This window comes from Panthera leo, chromosome C1, assembly GCF_018350215.1.
Source record: "Panthera leo isolate Ple1 chromosome C1, P.leo_Ple1_pat1.1, whole genome shotgun sequence".
Taxonomy (NCBI): domain Eukaryota; kingdom Metazoa; phylum Chordata; class Mammalia; order Carnivora; family Felidae; genus Panthera; species Panthera leo.
In genome coordinates this window covers 184765448-184784710 of record NC_056686.1, presented here as the reverse complement: position 1 = coordinate 184784710, position 19263 = coordinate 184765448, and the positions used below count along the sequence as shown (strand labels likewise).

The 19263-nt window shown below is 37.8% G+C and overlaps 1 protein-coding gene across 1 annotated transcript in view; it reads left to right on the top strand.

Annotated features, from left to right (window-relative positions):
* FTCDNL1 (formiminotransferase cyclodeaminase N-terminal like) overlaps nt 1–19263 on the top strand; it is a 170737-nt gene that overhangs the window by 9536 nt on the left and 141938 nt on the right. Inside the window, exon 4 of the mRNA XM_042949635.1 lies at nt 3736–3852. The gene's annotated coding sequence lies outside the window, so the exon portion shown is untranslated. The remainder of the gene's footprint in view (nt 1–3735; nt 3853–19263) is intronic.

Genomic DNA, 19263 nt, shown 5'->3' with positions numbered 1-19263 from the left:
GCAATAATAAATAAAGCTACTATAAACACTTGTGTGCCGTTTTTATGTGTGTGTGTGAACATAAGTTTTCAAGTCATTTAGGTAAATACCAAGAAGTGTGATTGCTGGATCATATGGTAAGGGTATGTTCACTTTGGTAAGAAACTGCCAAACTGTCTTCCAAAGTGGCTGCACCATTCTGCATCCCCACCAGCAGTGAGTGCGAGTTCTTGTTCCATGTCCTCACCAGCATTTGTTGTCAGTGTTTTGGCTTTCAGCCATTCTAATAGATGTGTAGTGGTATCTCATTTTATTTTATACTTTTCTGCTGACATGTAATGTTGAGTATGTCTTCATAAGTTTATTTGTCATCTCTATATGTTTTCTGGTGAGATGTCTGCTTAAATCTCTTGTCCTTTTTAAATTGGACTGTTTGTTGTCTTATTGCTAAGTTTTAAGAGTTCTCAATAGATTTCAGATATCAATCCTTTACCAGATATGTGCTTTGCAAAGATTTTCTCCCAGCCTGTGGATTGTCATTCCATTCTCTTCAGTTTTTTTCACAAAGCTATATATTTTTTTAATATTTATAAAGTCCCACTAACCAGTTTTTTCTTTCATGGATTGTGTTTTGGGTGTTGTATCTAAAAAGTCATCACCAAGCCCAAGGTCACCTAGATTTTCTTGTATGTTATCTTTAGGAGTTTTTTAGTTTTGCATTTTACATTATTTTTAAGTTTATTTATTTATTTTGAGAGAGAGTTGAGGAGAGGCAGAGAGAGAGGGAGAGAGAGAATCCCAAGCAGCTCTGCACTGTCAGCGTGGAACCCAACATGGGACTTGATGCCACAAACTGTTAGATCATGACCTGAGCCAAAAATCAAGAGTCAGACACTTAACTGACTCAGTCATCTAGGTGTCCCAGGTCTACGATACATTTTGAGTTAATTTTTGTGTAGGGTGTAAAATTATGTCTAGATTTTTTTTTTTTTTTTTTTTGCATATGGATGTGCACTTGTTCTAGCACCATTTGTTAAAAAGACTCTTTGGTCCATTGTATTGCCTTTGCTCCTTTGTCAAAGATCATTTGATTATCTATGTGTGGTTCTATTTCTGAGCTCTCTATTCTGTTCCATTGATCTTGTCAGTAGCCTTTTAATAATTTCCCTTATTTGCTTATGCTGATTTGAGTTGAATTTTTATCAGTTGCAGCTGAAATATCACTGATTAATTCAAGCACTTAGTACATGCCAAGTACTGTGCTAATCTCTTTACATAAATTTAATCACAACAGTCTTTTGAAATAAATGAGGAAATTTGGGGTTTGTGAATTTAAATAACATGTTCAAGATCATATCGCCAGTAAGTGACCCAGGTCTGTCTGCCTGTCTATATTATACCGCCTGTTAAAGATGACCTTTTAACTCCTCACTCAGACTATTATGATTGCTCTAATAGTTGTCTTCTGCTAATTACTGCCTTTAATTACACTATAGTTGCCTTCTAAATTAAATACTGACTCCTTAGCTAGCATTTGAAGCCGAAACTACTTCTCCAGCTTTTTCCCTATATTCTCTTACGTGTTCAGTGAGACTACTCTGATCTTGTATTATACCTTCTGCTTTACTATATCAGTATGTGACCTAACATATTCCTTATACTTGCTGCATCTCCAAATATCACAATTCCTCTTGTCAGAATCCGTCTCAAATGCCATCTTCTCCCTTGACCCTTCTTAATTTTGTACCCCCACCTCACCCCAAAATTGGAACTAGGAGCTCTCTCCTTAAAGTCATCACAGCTTTTTATTTAAACTTCACTTGTGGCATATTTGATGCCTTATGTTTTAGTTATATGAATTTGACTCACTCTTACTACCAGACAGCCACCACCTTTGCAGCTTGTATACTGTGTAGAGCCTGGCATGTATTTTTAAAAAATTTTATTGAGTATATATCTATACCAAAAACTTCACTGAATGCTGGGATGGCCAAGATAAAAGACATAGCCAGCACTTTAAAAACAAACAAACAAACAAACAAACAAAAACCCTACTAGTCTAGTAGGAGAAGCCAGACCAGAATACAATTGTTTTTCTGTGATTTACATTCTAACATGAAAGTAAACCTCCAGTACTGTAGGATGGAGCACAGAGTATGGAGTACTTAATGTAGTGTGAGTCTGGGAAAGAGAAGACTTATCAGAGGTCAACAAATAGGAGGTAGGCTGCTGAATGGACGGAATATTCAAAAGCAGAGAGGCCTTGGAGAGCATCACATTTGGAGTGCAAGTAGTTCAGATTAGCTATACTGAAATGTTTGAGTTAAAGAATGTCTAAGGATGAAACCATACAAGTAGGGAACAGCTACATCTTAAAGAACTTTCTGAGTCTTGCAAAGGAATTTGCATGGCATCTCCTGAAGGACATGAAAGTCATTGTAAGGTTTTAAGCAAGGAATTTCATGACCTTACTCATACTTAGATGGATCACTCCAACAGATATGTGCATAAAAGATTAGAATTAGCTGAAACTAATGACAGGAAGGAAGAGCAGGTAGCAGAATGCTACAGTAGTCTAGATAAAATAGGATCTGAATAGGCCAAGGTGAAGAGAGAACTTATTTGCGAGATATTTAGGAGATAGAATTTATAAGACTTGGTGATAGGGTAAAGGAATTCTTTAAGATCTCATATTCTGTACACCCGGGGATTCATTTAAACAGTGTCTTTCTCATGCCAACTTAAAGAAGTACTGCTTCCGGGGCACCTTGGTGGCTCAGTCGGTTAAACATCTGACTTTGGCTCAGGTCATGATCTGGTAGTTTGTGAGTTTGAGCCCCAAGTCGGGGTCTGTGCTAATAGCTCCGAGCCTGCTTCAGATTCTGTGTCACTACCCCTCCCCCGCTTTCTCTCTCTCTCTCTCTCTCTCTCTCTCTCTCTCTCTCTCAAAAACAAATATTAAAAAACCTAAGAGAAAAAGAAGAAGAAGTACTGCTTCCTCTTCCACTGTATAAATTACTGGGATCCATCTCCTTTCTTATCACCAAGAACCACTTTGCCAAGACAGTTTCTGCTACCAAAGGGACTCTCCAAGAAGGTTCTGCCTTATCAGAGCCTCTGGTGCTACCAGAAGGTAAAGGAGCCTCTGCTCACACTGCCACACTTGGGAGAAATATACTTCTAAAATTAAAATTAGAATTCATTTTGTCTTAGGAATAATATTAAAAGATAGGTACTCAGGTACATCACATGTTAAATGGCCCCTTTATGGTCTATTCCAGGAACATATAACTGTTCATGGCACTTCAATGACAATTGCTAAACAACCTTCATTTTAAAAAACCTTGAAAATTAAGTTGAAGGCATCTGGGGTGCCGGGTGGCTCAGTCAGTTGAGCATCTGACTTTGGCTCAGGTCGTGATCCCAGGGTTCGTGAGCTCAAGCCCCACATCGGGCTTGCTGCTGTCAGCCTGTCAGCACGGAGCCCTCTTTGGATCCTCTGTCCTCCTCTTTCTCTGCCCCTCCCCTGCTCAATGCTCTCTCTCTCTCAGAAAATAAATAAAACATTAAAAAAAAAAAATAAGTTGAAGGCTCCTTATAGATACTGGTGTACCTAGGAGTAGGGAACATTTCACCTCAGCAAGAAGGAATGTTTTATTGGTGACATTCTTTGGAATTGCTGTCACATGATATTAATGATGATAAAGTTGACCTATTTTTAGTCTGCTTGATTATTATCTTTAAATTTTCTTGCAGCCAATGCAGCCCTTGTTGCCTGCTCTTAAAGCTGCTGCTTCTAGTCTTCCTTCCACCTCACTACTTGGTCCAGTGCTGCTTATATATGAATTAGAAGTTGGGAAATGGAAATTCAAGGTACGTTGTAAGACAAAAATTCTGAAGGAAAAAAGCCTAAACATGAATCTGTGTTCTCCATTTTACCCACAAAATGATCTGGGGCTACTAACAACTTCTTTGAGCATCAATGTTCCCATCATTAAAACAGGGTCAAAACATTTATTTTGTTGAAGATTAAATAGTGTCATCTATTTAAAGCACTTGGCTCTTAGCATACACTCTCAAAATACTAATTCTTTCCTGTAGAAAACATTTTCATATTCTCTGGGTGCCCAGGTTGTTTTAAATATTTACTTGTTATGCTTAGGGAATTCCTAGTCTTAATGTAAGTGCTGCTTCCCCAAGGTAAGCTCTGAAAATGAAATTTCCAGACTCTCGCAGCTAGAGCGCAGACATATGACCTGGGCTTCAACATCCAGCACACCTGCATAAGACTTTGACTGGAAGTTAGTAGCTTGAGGAAGGAAAGATTCTGCTTGTAAACCAATTTGCTGGCAAAGGCATCAGACATTTGGGAGTGGGAGTGTTCGCAAGGTTAAATTCCTAGTGCAGAAGTGGCCCTAGTGGGCAGTAGAAATGGCAGCAGTTGCTTTTAGTGTTTGTTGGAGTAGTTAGTAGTGGCTGTGACCTCACTGGGCCAGTTCCATGGAGCGGTTGTGGGCATTGTTTTTGGGAGCTCAGTTCCACACTGTCCCTCCAGCCTCCCAGCCATTCTTTAAACCCTTTTCCTCTTAAACTTCTTTTCTGCTCTGTCAGCCAGAATTAGCTTATGTTTCTTACAACTGGGAGCCCTGGCTAATCTATGTGTCTTCACTGGTATTTCCACCTGTAAGTAACAGGCCAAGAAGAATGTCAAGATAGAGCAGTGATGATGTAATGTATAGCCACCTTAAACAAAAGTACATGGTTCTAGAAAGCAAATCTTAGAAAAGTGTAATGAGCTATAATTGAGTGGAGATTGAAGAATAGCTTTTGAGGAAATTATAATATTAGAATACTTCTACCAAGTTTTTCTTTCTCTGTTATGTTGGAAATAGTTAAGAGACCTAGATTTTCATGCTCCCCCAAAGAAATTATTTCAGAACCAGTTTATTAAACAAACAAACAAACAAACCCATTTAATCCCTGGATGTCAATTCTGCAGAGTAGTCCCAAGTGAGTTTATCAATTCGAATCAAAGCCAGAATCAAAATAAATCAGGCATTATATGGCATATTAAATTTCTGGAGCTCAACTCAGTTCCCTTAATCTCTTAGCAGCAGTAACAGAGTGGCAGCTCTCACTCATTGCAGTGGGGAAATAACAAAGCAAGAGTAAAATTGCTGTTGCAAAATGAAGCACATCACCACATTTCCATCTAATGCATTATAGTTCATGAATCTCCCAGGAGCCAGAAAAACACAGTGAAGTCTTTAAAAGTGAATCCAGATGTCAGCCATCACCATAGCAGTGCTTTAATTATCAAAAAAACAAAGAAATAACTCCTTAGGTACATTCTAAGCAGGTGTTCCTTCACAAAAAAACAGAATAGCTGAAGAAACAGCTGTGGTATTATATCTGCTTCAGACTAAAGAAGAAAACTACAACCTAAATAACAGACTACCCAGAGGGAGCACGGAAAAATCACAATTATTAGGATTTTGCAAGTATTAATCTATACAACATAATGATTGATTAATGTTAATTACTCCATTTTACAGATGGGAAAACTGAGTGCCTCCTATAGCAGCCATTTCTTTTTTTTTTTTTTTTTAATGTTTTTATTTATTTTTGAGAGAGAGAGAGAAACAGAGTGCAAGCAAGGGAGGGGCAGAGAGAAAGGGAGACACAGAATCCGAAGCAGTCTCCAAGCTCCAGGCTGTCAGCATAGAGCCCAACATGGGGCTCGAACCCAAACTGTGAGACCATGACCCGAGATGAAGTCAGAAGCCTAACCAACTGAGCCACCCAGGCACCCCTATGGCAACCATTTCTAATTCAAAGTCTGTCAGTCTGGGACAAGTTCACTACTTAATAAATTTATTTTGCAAGATTTTTTTAAGTATACTGATAGTATGGGATTTTTTTTTTTTTTTTTAGAAAACATATCTCAACAGAAAATATCTTCATTTTGGGAAAATTAGAACATAAAGAACACAAAGGAAACCTTTAAACCATCTCTAATAACTGCTATTTTAAACTGGAATTTTAAAACTAGGTCCATGCTTGGGCTTCAGAAAATCTGTGAACCTCTGAAACTAAGCAAAAAATGACAATGTGCATTTTTCTTGGGTAGGGATCTATGTACCTTTTATCAGGTTCTCAAAGTGTCATCATTCAAAGATTAAGAACTGTCTATCCTTCTGGGCTTTATCTATGTGACTCTGAGCAACAAAGATACCAAGTCATGGCCTGAAAAAGAAGGTAGCCTTTATCTAAAATATTAAATGGGCCAAAACGAATAGTTATTTCTAAAATTTGGCTTCGCTTTTGTGCATTAGTCTTGCTAAATTATGGAATATTAGGAAAATATTTACTTTCTTAAGGGTTTTATTTTTTGTTTTTGTGGGGTTTTGTGTGTGTGTGTGTGTGTGTGTGTGCGCGCGCGCGTGCGCAATCTTGACAGCTGCTGCTGTTTAAGCAGAAAAATAGATACTTTTGCAACTCACATTAGTGGGAAGATGTGACAATAAAGTGTCTACAAGGAGTAGCATAGCCAAGGTGGTGATATTGGGGATGAATAATTAAAACCTGAATATACTTGATGGCAGAGGGGAAAAAAGCCAGTTCAAAAAGAGTGAGGAGATAAATGAGGGAATGAAAGAACTGATAGCATCTTTTGGATGCATAAAAGAGCTGGGAGTAGGGCTTTGTGACTGAACATGAGAGGAAAGTGGGGGACCACGTTCCTTTGATGTTAATGAAAGAAGAAAAAGGAAAAATATCGAGAGATACCCTGTGGTGTAAAACATAGTAGATGGATGGGTTATTTGATGAATTATATCATCCATGCAACAAACTTTTAGTGACAACTTACTATGTGTGAAGCACTATGGATAGAAATAGATATAAGAAATAACTCTTGGCCCAAGGAATTTACAGCATAACTGGGGAGACAAATAGAAATGAGTCCTGCAAGGTATCAGAGTCACAAATCGGGAATAGTAATGTCTGTGAGATCATAGTGGGGGTGGTCAGGAAAGGCATTAAAAAATGGTACTTGGGACACCTGGGTGGCTCAGTCGGTTAAGTATCCGACTTCAGCTCAGGTCATGATATCACAGTCTGAGTTCGAGCCCTGCATCAGGCTGGGTGCTGACAGCTCAGAGCCTGGAGCCTGCTTCAGATTCTGTGTCTCCCTCTCTCTCTGACACTCCCCCATTCATGCTCTGTCTCTCTCTGTCTCAAAAATAAATAAACATTACAAAAAATTAAAAGAATGGTACTCAAAATGGGTCTCAAAATATGAATAACCATAGAGGAGAGAAAAGACAATGCAGGAGAAGAGAGCAAATACAAAGGGACGAGAAAGCATAGCATGGGTAGAAAAATGCCATATGCATTGACATGGTGGGGAAACACAGGACTCCATAGGGGCAGGGCTGATAATGATGCTGGTTTCTGCAAAAACCCAGGGAAAAGAAAAAGATCCTCAGCTAAGGCAGTGACAAGTGGGGAGAGGGAAAAGAGGATTAACTTGAGAAATATTTAGAAAGTAAGAGTATCAGGATTTAGTACCTTTTGGGAAAGCCATTATGAGCCCTTGCCAAAGCTGCATTACCAACAAAGACATTGATAACTTAAAATTAGAATCAAAATCCCACCCTTCTTAACAGACTGCAAGAAATAGTTCTCTGTTTACCTCTGTTTATCTCTATTGGGGCCAAGCTTCCCCCAAACGCCCACCCTTATACTTCTTCAGTTACTAGCCCCAGGGCCCTCATGATGCAGGACTCAGGGAGTACTATTTACGTTGTATTCTATGTGAATAGGACGCAGGGTACAAGATGAATGATGACCTGCTTGTCCCTTCCTTAACTCCCAAATCCTTTCACTGTGATCTTCAAAATGCCCTCCAGAGTGTCTTACTCTGTGATCAGCAAACTGTCCTACAACCTCAACTTCTTGTTTGAATGCTTCCTTGCACAACTGAAAGCTGCCTCAATTCTGAAGTCCTTGCTGTTATTGCAGCCTGCACATGTGGAAGCTGTCTTATCTCGCACACCCAAAGCATCTCGGGCCAAGAGGTGGAGTAGATGGCTTTGTATCCATGGCCTCTTTCGAACCATTTCACACCCTTCTTTTCTTTCTTCAAAACTCATTCCCACTTCTTCCCCTCATCACCAATATTTAATGTTCTCCCTCCCATCTTAACCACTGAAGACTTCAGCTGTTGATTCAGTTTTTCTCTTCATCTCCTTCTTTGCCATCCCTAGAACTGTGTCATTCGTGTGGATAATTCATTATCCACCTGCTTTCTCAGTTTTTGGATCTTCTCACCTCCAACAACTATTCCTCCATTACATCATAGCCATACTACCACAGTCATTTTTTTGAATCGATCAGAACCAAAGTTTGGTACCACTGAAATCTGGGCTGTTGATATCTGGCTTTGGGCCATTATCCTTTTATCCTTTTATACTCTTTTCCTGTAGAACTCCCCCAGCCACAATCTGTCTATTTAATTGAGATTCCCAGGACCCTGATCCCACCCATTTTCATTATCAATCAATCCCCTTTTCCCTTTACCTTTTGTGTCTGGCTTAAATTACATGGGCAATTATTATGATGACTCCTTTGAGAATACCTATCTTTGCTTCTTTATTCATTCTGCCTGGAGAGGTAGAGAAACTTGTCTGATTGGAAAATTTAGGAAGAGTATACTGGCTGTGCTCAGCTCAACTTTTCCTTTGTCCCTTTGGTGATAAGGCTGCCTAAAAAGAGGCTCTAAAGGCAGGCTTTTTCCCTGGGCAAAGATGGGAAGAGGCCTGTTCTGGACCAGTGCTGCACAGTTCTGGGTGAGCAGGTTCAGCATTAGGAAACTCATTTCTGTTTTCTCTTTTGCCCCTGGTGTTTCAGCCATACCGGTCTTTAATTTCCTAGAAAAACCAACTCTTTGAACCTTACTGATTGTGGCCTTTCTCTACCTGGTTTACTCTTTTTTCTGCCTTTTTTTTTTTTTTTTTTTTTTTTTTTTTTTTTGGCGAGCTCTTAATTTTTTCAAGTTTCAACTTACACTTCTCTAAAGAAGTCTACCCTGACTTCACTATTTAAGGTAGGTGGTTGTCCTCCCATTATTCTCACCTCAGCCTCTTGTGGAGTTTGACGTGAATATATTGATCTGGATCTCAAAGGAGAAGGTATATGCCAATTAGGATTTAGACATATGGAGGCATATAAGATGGCCCAAGGAAACAGTGTTGGATAAGTGGAAACAGTGTTGGCCAAGATCAAAACTCTGAAGAGTCTGTAAGAATTATCTCCAGGAAGAGAAATTCAATGATGGAACTTGAAAATGAATGGTCAGAGAGATAGGAATTCCTTAAGACAGGTGAAGAGGGGAGATCTTTAAGGAAGGTTTAGTTTACAGTGTCAAAAGCAGTGTTGAAAACTGTCAAAAGGAATCCAAAGTTGGGGCCTGGGCCTTTGTTACCTTTGCAAGAGAAATTTTAGCATTAAGTATGGGGGTCAGAGCCAGATTATACAGTGCCTTGGAGACTAAACTAGAGATGTGGAATAATTTAGAATAAATATTTTTGGAAAGTTGGCAATGAAAAAAAGGTAAAGCAGAATGACTAGAAGGGAACTTAGGACCAAACAATTAGTATGAAGACTGCTAAAGATTTCACCAGTTTTGGGGCGCCTGGGTGGCTCAGTAGGTTAAGTGTCCAACTTCGGCTCAAGTCATGATCTTATGGTTTGTGGGTTCAAGCCCTGCATCAGGCTCTGTGCCGACAGCTCAGAGCCTGGAGCCTGCTTCAGATTCTGTCTCCTTCCCTCTCTGCCCCTCCCCCACTTGTGCTCTCTCTGTCTCTAAAATAAATAGACATTAAAAAATATATATTTCACCAGTTTTATAGGTGAGAATATCAGGGAAATTGACAGTACAGATAGTCTAGGTAGCTACAGAAGACAAGAGGCAGGAGGGTAATCAGCCTTTCAGAGGAGTAGCTAACTCCTCCTAACATAGGAACACTTCTTCCTCTGACCCTGGAGGGAAGGATACATATGGACATAGATCATGTTAGGAGACAGATGGACAGGAAATCCATGAAGGAAACAAGACCATCAGTTGAGAATGTAAGAGTCGGGGCCCTGAGGAGAATGGTAGAAGTTTATAGTAGCAGCTTGAGGCGGTAGGTGGGATGAAAGGGGGAATAGTAAAAGGATCAGCAAATAGTATTAAAGCTCCAGCTGAGACCAGTGTGAATCTTTATCCACTAACTCAGGTCTGCAGAAAGTACCATACTGTTTTTTAAAGCCAATTTAAATTTAACTCTGACCCTCAGATTAGTAAACCTGGAGAGTAATTCATTCTCAATCATTAGTGGGGCTCCTAATAACTATAAAAAATTGTACAATCCCAGAATTGTACAAAAGCTTCAGAGAGCCTTCCAGAAAACTGGATTTAAGTTATTGGTTCATTCTGTTTACTACTAAAATAACCACTACTCCAAAATGTCCACTGACAGAAGGATGGATATATAAATTCTTGTTTATTCAAATTATGGAATATTATACAACATTGAAACATAAGCAAACTATAACCAAAGGCAATAACTTAGGTGATTGTCAGAAATATAATGTTAGTAAAAAAGTAAATTACAGACAAACATAAGGTGTGATATCATATAAGTTCAAAGACATATCAAACTAAATGTGATTTAGGAATATACACACTCATTTATAGAAAAAGCTATTTTGGAAAGAAAAGGAATTATAAATAATAAGATAGGTAGTTACTTCTGGAAAAGGTGATAAGGATAATCACAGAGAGGCTGGAAGGATTTCCAAGGCAATGTTCCTTTTCTTAAACTGGGTGGTAGCTATATGGATGTTTATTTTTTTTTTAAATCATACATATTATTTTATATGTATCATTTTATATATGTGTGTATTTGCACTTATATATACATATATTCTTTTGTAAGCATGAACTACTCCATAATTTTGGAAATTCACCGTAAAATAAAATAAAGTGAATTTATTAGATTTCCAAATTGTGTCTCAAAGCTTAAGAAAAATTAGTTTTACATTTACAACTTGAATAAATTGGCTGCTATAAAAAGCACAACAGTTGTTAAGTACTGGGGTCCTCTTCACGCATAGAAACACTTTAGAACATTTCAAAACTCAACTGGCACAGTCCATACCTTTCTTTCTGGCTGCCCTTTCTCCACTCCCCAATGGGGTCCCTACCACAATATTTTTGATGAATTTTAGCTTTTACAAAAGATGGAAGAAGTTTGAATACATGGAACTTTTTCCTTTAAATCACACCTGACAAAGGGAACCGTAGCTACAAAACTTCCCTGATAAAAGGGATCCAAAGCATAGCTGTCTGCTTGAAATGGAGGGAGAGAAAAATACAGGGAAATAGAGAGAGGACAAGCACAAACTAATAAATTGAATTACTCTGCTATAGATGTTTCATTACGCTTTTATAATTTCTTTTTCCCCATTCAATTTTTTTCAGGATTTTTACCATTTATGTGATCCCTTCCTATCAGTGTTATAAATAGTATGTTCATTTGAAAATGCCATATGCTATTTTAATAGTATTAACAGCCAGAAGCTTTTCTCCTCTCACACATATTTTTTCAAAATGTTTTTTAAATTGGTCTATTCCTGAAAGTTAGTCTTTCATCCTGGCATCTGAGTCAACGAAAGAGCCTTCAATCATCCCTAGTGACTTTATAATCAAATTTCCCTCAATGAAATCCTTGTGTGGGTATTTGCTGACTTAAAACAAAAATCTCCCCACTACAAATTGCCCTTTAGGCTCTAAGTTCTGTGCTCTTCCCTTCAAAAATTCTGCATAGTTTTTTTCCTTTGGCAGAATTTTCTTTTATGGATTTTAAAGTAATAATTAGGCAAGAGACAAATTTCGGAACCCCCCTGCCTTCCTTTTGCGTGTGACCTTCAGTTTTCCTCCCTCGTGTATTCATTCTTTTTCTCCCTGTACCTTTTGCTACTTTTCCTTTGAACTCCTCTCCTTTTCTGAGTGTGTAACTATTAATTCTCCAATTTGCAAAATAAACATACGAGATTTGGTATTTGGTTGCTAATCTGCCCCATATTTTTGCTGCATCTCTGTTTTGCTTGTCTCTAGTCCCTTTTCAATTTTTGTCCTGCCTCATTCCAAACATAATTTTCTGCCTTGTGCCAAACACATTTTCTCTTGGTTTTATTCCTTTTAAAACTTTAACTCTCCCTTTCTTGGCCATTATTTGAAAACTTAACAAAAGTTATTACTTTATAAATTTTAACTTTACAAGTCATTAACTCACAAAAGTTATTCTATTATTTGAAACTTACAAAAATTTCTCCTGGGACCAAGCAATAGATTTGATCTCTAAATTCTCATTTAGTATTTTATGATAAAGGTGTAGTTATTACCCACAGTTTACAGATGGCCAAAGGAGGTATAGAAAGGAAATATCTTGCCATAAGCCATATGTTAAGTCTGTGAGAAAGGCAAACTAGATCAGAGATCAACTGCCCCGCATCTACCAACACCTGGTGCACTGTCACCTGAACCACTTTATTCTCAAGAGGGATCTAGGGACCATCTGCATCAAAAGTCATCTTCATGCTCTTTTGCTCTAGACCTGAGGATTCAGATTCAGGAGATAAGGCCCAGAAATCTCCATTTTTAACAACCCCAAAGTCATTCTTAGGCAAGGAAGGAAGGAAGGAAGGAAGGAAGGAAAGAAGGAAGACAGGAAGAAAGAAAGGAAGAAAGAAAGGTAGAAAGAAGTGGAAAGAAGAAAGGAAGGAAGGAAGGAACGAAGGAATGAAGGAAAGAAAAAAAAGAGAGGAAAAAAGCCACTGCTCTATTTTAGCTATTTTAGCTTTGCTTTCTAAGACAGTGAAGGAACTAATCCTTTTTGTGTATATATTGTGTGTCCAATATTGTGGTCTATTTTTACATAGACATGTTATTAATTGATTTAATTCTATAAAAATCCATTGAGATAGTTCTTATATTCATTTTATAGTAGAGAAACTAGGTTTGAGCCAAGGTCATTCAACTGGTAACTAGAAAAGTCCATGTCTGACTCCATTACCTTGGATTTTAAGAACCATGGCATGGTACTTGTTTTAAATTTAGCATAAAGAGCTATCAGATATAATAATGTTATCATATATATGGGATTATATTAATCCCATAGTATACTGCTGACTACAAAACAGATCAGTTGATTAAACTCATTCAAGTGTGTCTGCTTTTTTTATTGATATGCTTGACATAAACATCATAGTAGCTTCAGGTACACAACATCATGATTTGATATTTGTATATATTGTGAAATGATCACCACAATAAAATTACTTAACATCTATCGCCATTCATAGTTACATTTTTTTTCTTGTAATGAGAAATCTACTCTCTTAGCAACTTTCAAATACACAATACAGTATTATTAGCTATAGTCACCATGCTGGACATAATATCACCAGGACTTACTTACTTTATAACTGGAAGTTTGTACCTTTTGACCAGCTTTACCCATTTCACCTACCCCCAAATCCCCATCTCTGGGCAGTCACCAATCTGTTCTCTGTATCTATGATTTCAAATTTTTTTTCTTTTTAGATTCCACATATAACTGAGATATTTGTCTTTTTCTGCCTGACTTGTTTTACTTACCATAATGCCCTCAAGATCCATCCATGTTGTTGCAAATGGTAGGATTTCCTACTTTTTTATGGCTGAATAATATTCTGTTATATATATGTGCCACATTTTCTTCATCCATTCATCCATTGATGTACACTTAGGTTGCTTCCATATTTCAACTACAGCGAACATGGGGGTACAGATATCTTTTCCAATTAATGTTTTTGTTTCCTTTGGATAAATACCCAGAAGTGGAATTGCTGTTTTCTATAGTGGCTTCACTAATTTACATTCCCACCAATAATGCAGAAGGGTTTTCTTTTGTCTACATCCTTATCCAAATTTGTTATTTCCTGTCTTTTTTATAATAGCCATTCTCACAGTGACATCTCATTGTGGTTTTGGTTTGCATTTCCCTAATGATTGGTGATGTTAAGCATCTTTTCATGTTATCTGTTGGCCATCTGTGTATCTTCTTTGGAAAAATGTCTATTCAGATCCTCTGCCCATGTTTTTAATTGGATTGTTTGGTTTTTTGCTATTGGGTTGTATGAGTTCTTTATGTATTTTGGATATTTATCCCTTGTCAGATACATAATTTGCAAATATTTTCCCTCATTCGATAGGTTGTCTTTTCATTTTGTTGATGGTTTCTTTTTTTGTGCAGAAGCTTTTCAATTTGATGTAGTTTCACATGTTTATTTTCACGTATGTTGTCTTTGCTTTTGGTGTCAAATCCAGAAAATCATCATCAAGACTGATGTCCAGGAGCTTACTGCCTGTGTTTTCTTCTAGGAGTTTCATGGTTTAGGTGTTATGTTCAAGTCTTTAATCCGTTTTGAGTTGATTTTTGTGTATGGTATAAGATAGTAGTCCAGTTTCATTCTTTTGCATATGGTTGTCCTGTTTTCCCAATATCTTTTATTAAAGAAACCATTTATTTCTTTATTGTATATTCTTGGCTCCCCTGTTATAAATTAATTGAGTGTGTATGAATGGGTGTAGCTCTGGGCTTTCTATTCTGTTCTATTGATCTATGTGTCTTTTTTTTTAAATTTTTTTAAAAAGTGGATTTGTGGGGCGCCTGGGTGGCTCAGTCGGTTGAGCGTCCGACTTCAGCTCAGGTCACGATCTCGCGGTCCGTGAGTTCGAGCCCCACGTCGGGCTCTGGGCTGATGTCTCGAGCCTGGAGCCTGCTTCCGATTCTGTGTCTCCCTCTCTCTCTGCCCCTCCCCCGTTCATGCTTTGTCTCTCTCTGTCTCAAAAATAAATAAACGTTAAAAAAAAATTAAAAAGACCTTTTAAAAAAAATTAAAAAAAAAATAAAAAGTGGATTTGTTTTTTTTTTGAGAGGGGAGGGGCCACAAAAGAGGGGGAAAGAGATCATCCCAACCAGGCTCCACACTGTCAGCACAGAGCCCATTGTGGGGCGTGAATTCACAAACTGTGAGATCATGACCTGAGACAAAATCAAGAGTCCAACGCTTAACTGACTAAGCCATCCAGGTGCCCTTATGTCTCTGTTTTTGTTTTCTTTTCTAATGCCATATTGTTTTGATTACTATAGCTTTGTAATATAGTTTGAAATCAGGAAATGTTATGTCTTCACCTTTGTTCTTCTTTCTCAAGATTGCTTTGGTGTGAGAGCCACAACTTTACCTTTTCCTGAAAATTATCTTTTAATATAGGAAACATATAAACAAACACAATGACAAAAGAATTAAAAATTATGAATATGCTAACTATGTCAAAGAATCATGATCACATGCTAGTCATAAAAGCTACAACGAATTGTTCTGGGTGGGGAATGCCTATTTTTAGTTCCTTCTACCAAGACTATGAATGCAACAGCTAGAGGTAGAGCTGCCACATCAAATCACAAACTAGAAACTGAATATTGGAGATGATGAGAAGAGCCTGAGTCTGAATGTGTATCCATAATATCCTGAACTGCTTTCTAGATTTTAGATAGGAAAGAAACTTCTCTCTCATTTAAATTCTGTAATTTGGGGTTTAGTCTCTCACCATTGAACCTAATCCTAAACAGTAAATACTTCTGTTATAAAATTCTATCGTGATAAATATTAATGATTGTAAAAGTTAACAAAGCTATATTTGGTATAATTTAGTAAAATACTCATTACATTTACATACAAAAAATCATTACATTTAGTAAAATACTAAATGTAGTTTTTTGATAGTATTAATGCATGTTAATGTAGTAATGTAGAATGTAGTATTTTACTAGTGATTATCATATATGTTACCATTTTTATAGGTTCTCAGTTACAACAGTTAAAATTCTGTTTTGTGGTTATCAAACACAGGAACTGTTTGTAGCACACTTTGAATGTAAAATGAACTCAAGGTGAAAATGACAGAAAACCATTGTTAAAATAATTATTTCTGATTCCATGATAACTTTTTTTTAAATTTTTTTTTTAAGTTTTATTTATTTATTTTTGAGAGAGAGACAGAGAGAGTGAGTGGGGGAGGGGCAGAGAGAGGGAGAGAGAGAGAATCCCAAGCAGGCTCTGTGCTGTCAGCACGGAGCCCGACGCGGGGCTCGAACTCACACACTGTGAGATCATGACCTGAGCCGAAACCAAGAGTCGGACTCTTAACCAACTGAGCCACCCAGGCGCCCCCCATGATAACTTTTTAGAGATAACTTTGCTATGTCAAAACCAAAATGTGAATGCTATAGGACAAGTAATACATTGAGACAACAGAGGTACTCTCTTTTCCCAGAGTTTACAGTTAGGTTTCCGTCTCTACTGCACCAAAGCCAAATGTCCTATGTCTGTATTAAGTACTCTAGCAGCTTTAGAATTGGAACGCAAGAATTAGGTTGTAATATTGGATAAAACTGGAGCTAACAGGAGGAAATATGAACTCTTGGGGAAAGTTCAAGTATCAACTAAGCTAGTCAGAGAATTAAAATTTATCATTATAATTGATACTTTGAAAAATGTCTTCTGAAGAATTAAGTGAAAATCCTACACTCCCTATTCTAGAACTTGACCCATTATGCCCATGGTTAAAATTATTTTTCCACCTTGCCCTCCTCAGAGGGACAGCATCATATATGTAGGAGGTGTTTTTGTTACTTTAAATCTATATCCATTGTATATTTAGGGAGTGGGTAGGTGGGTGAATTTGGAAACCCATAAAGAGCAGGAAGAATCAAACGGTGTGATTCAAAAAGGGAAATTAATGTTTTATAACTAATGATTAGGGAGCGAGGAGCAAGCTGAGGGCAGAGTACAGGCTAACAGTCCCCCACCCCCAGGTGGGATATGTGTGATATTCCTCAGACACTCCTGGATGCCCAAGTACAGGGAAAGGAAAGAAAGCAGATGGTTGGCTGATAGAGATCACAGTCATGCAGGACAGGAGTTTCTTTCAGTTTACAGATAGCTTAGTAAACTGCAAGAAAAAGGCCATTTTATCCATAGCCTAATCTCTAGAAATTTATAGACTCCATTTCCTGAAGTCCTAATATCACCCTCATCAAGATGTAAGGGGGTTTAAGTGCTTGCCCTGGTGATGTGGGAAACAAAGGCAAATGAAAAATTAAATTCCCTTACTGCCTACAGCCCATCGATGAGTCCTTGAGACAAGCAGAGTGACCTTCCTCTAGGAACTCAGTTGCCTCCATGATACTTGCTAGGGGCAAAAGGGAATCTTGGCTTAACATTATCCTGATCTCCCACCCCTCAGGATCCTGTGAGTCTCCTTAAATACATAAAAATTCCTTTGCAAACCTCCTTTATCTTTAACCCCCAAGTATATGTCGGCAATTATACTCCAAGCATATGGCCCCTGACATACATCTGAAGGATCTCATGATTGAGGTTTTACTAAACAGTAATAAATTATGTTTTCCTAATAACACCTAGCCCCTCAAGGTCCTGTTGCTTCCAAAATTCCTTAGAGACTTACACTGTCCCTAACCCCTTCCCAACCTGAGAGTATATTATCAGTCACTCTTCATAACCCCAGTGCAGCTCTTCCTGCCCACAGGTCCCATCCCGGTGCTTTTTTTTTTTTTTTTTTAATTTTTTAATGTTTATTTATTTTTGAGACAGGGAGAGACAGCATGAACAGGGGAGGGTCAGAGAGAGAGGGAGACACAGAATCTGAAACAGGCTCCAGGCTCTGAGCTGTCAGCACAGAGCCTGACACGGCACTCGAACTCACCGACCGTGAGATCATGACCTGAGCCGAAGTCGGATGCCTAACCGACTGAGCCACCCAGGCGCCCCCATCCCAGTGCTTTAATAAAGTCACCTTTTTGCATCAAAGACATCTTCAAGAATTCTTTCTTGGCCATCGGTGCTGAACCCCACCATAACCCCAAAACCCCGTCACTAAGGTAACAAATTTTAAGAAATTACTCTCTTTCTTGTTACTGCTTTCGAATGCAAGATTCAATGAACAGGCCCAAGCAGGAATTGAGAAGTGGACTTTGGTGGACTTAATAAGGACTAATTTTCTGCATTTGAAATAGTTACTACTAATATTTTCCTAAATGTTCAGGTTTTAAAAAACAGATAACTTTGATCTCACGATCTTAATAAGTTGGATTTCCCCCTTTTTTATTTAACATAAATAAATGTTAAAATCTAGAGGCATTCTCCAAAGCTGTTAGAACTACTGCAAGCCCACACAAGGATTCCATTCGAAGATCTCTCCTAGAGGACATATTTAATGAAAGCTCAATTCTAATTTTCCTCCTATATAATGCCAGAAGACCAAACTGACCCTGTTGGGATGTGATCCTTTAACTCAGTGATTTCTCACCTGAGATTTGGACCACATAATCATGCTTTAAGTACTTGAGCAAGGCGTTCTGACACTGCATTTCTAATCAGGGAAACATAAAACAAGATTTGTCCTCAAGCTGTTTTACTTGGCATATAATGGTCTCCATTTCCTTTCATGAGGCATTATCTTGATAAATTGCTGTTTTTTAAAGATCACTTTTTGCCTGGAAAATGTGCAATAGATCAGACACTGAAGGTTCTTGTTGGGGTTGAAATTTTGGCCACATGTATAACCTTACTGCATGCTGTATTAATACCCCATGATATTCCTGACTTTGCTTGTTGTTTCTAATTTGTACACTGGCAATTTTAGCAAATTAGACTGGGTAGATTCTCCCAACAATAAAGCACAGTCTTTAGTTAAACTAAGGACTAAAAAGCATACAAGATTATCATACTCAGAAAAATCCGTAAGGTATTTAAAGAAAGAAAGAAAGAAAGAGGAAAAGAAGGAAAGAAAGAAAGAAAGAAAGAAAGAAAGAAAGAAAGAAAGAAAGGGAAGAAAGAGAAAGAAAGAAGAAAACAGTCCTGCAAGTCAGATCACATTCCTTGAATTCAAATGTTAATTATTCCCAGTGAAAATTACTGACGTAATTGATTTATAGAGGTATGTTAGAATTTGAATCACTTACCTGCATTCATCCCTAGAAATCTAGCAGTAGTTCAAAGAAAACTTACATGGTAATTTGTCTGTACTTACTACACTTGGAGGAACACTTAAAAAACACTACACATAAACAAAGTACAAAGCAGGCACATCAGGGTGGAGTACAAGTT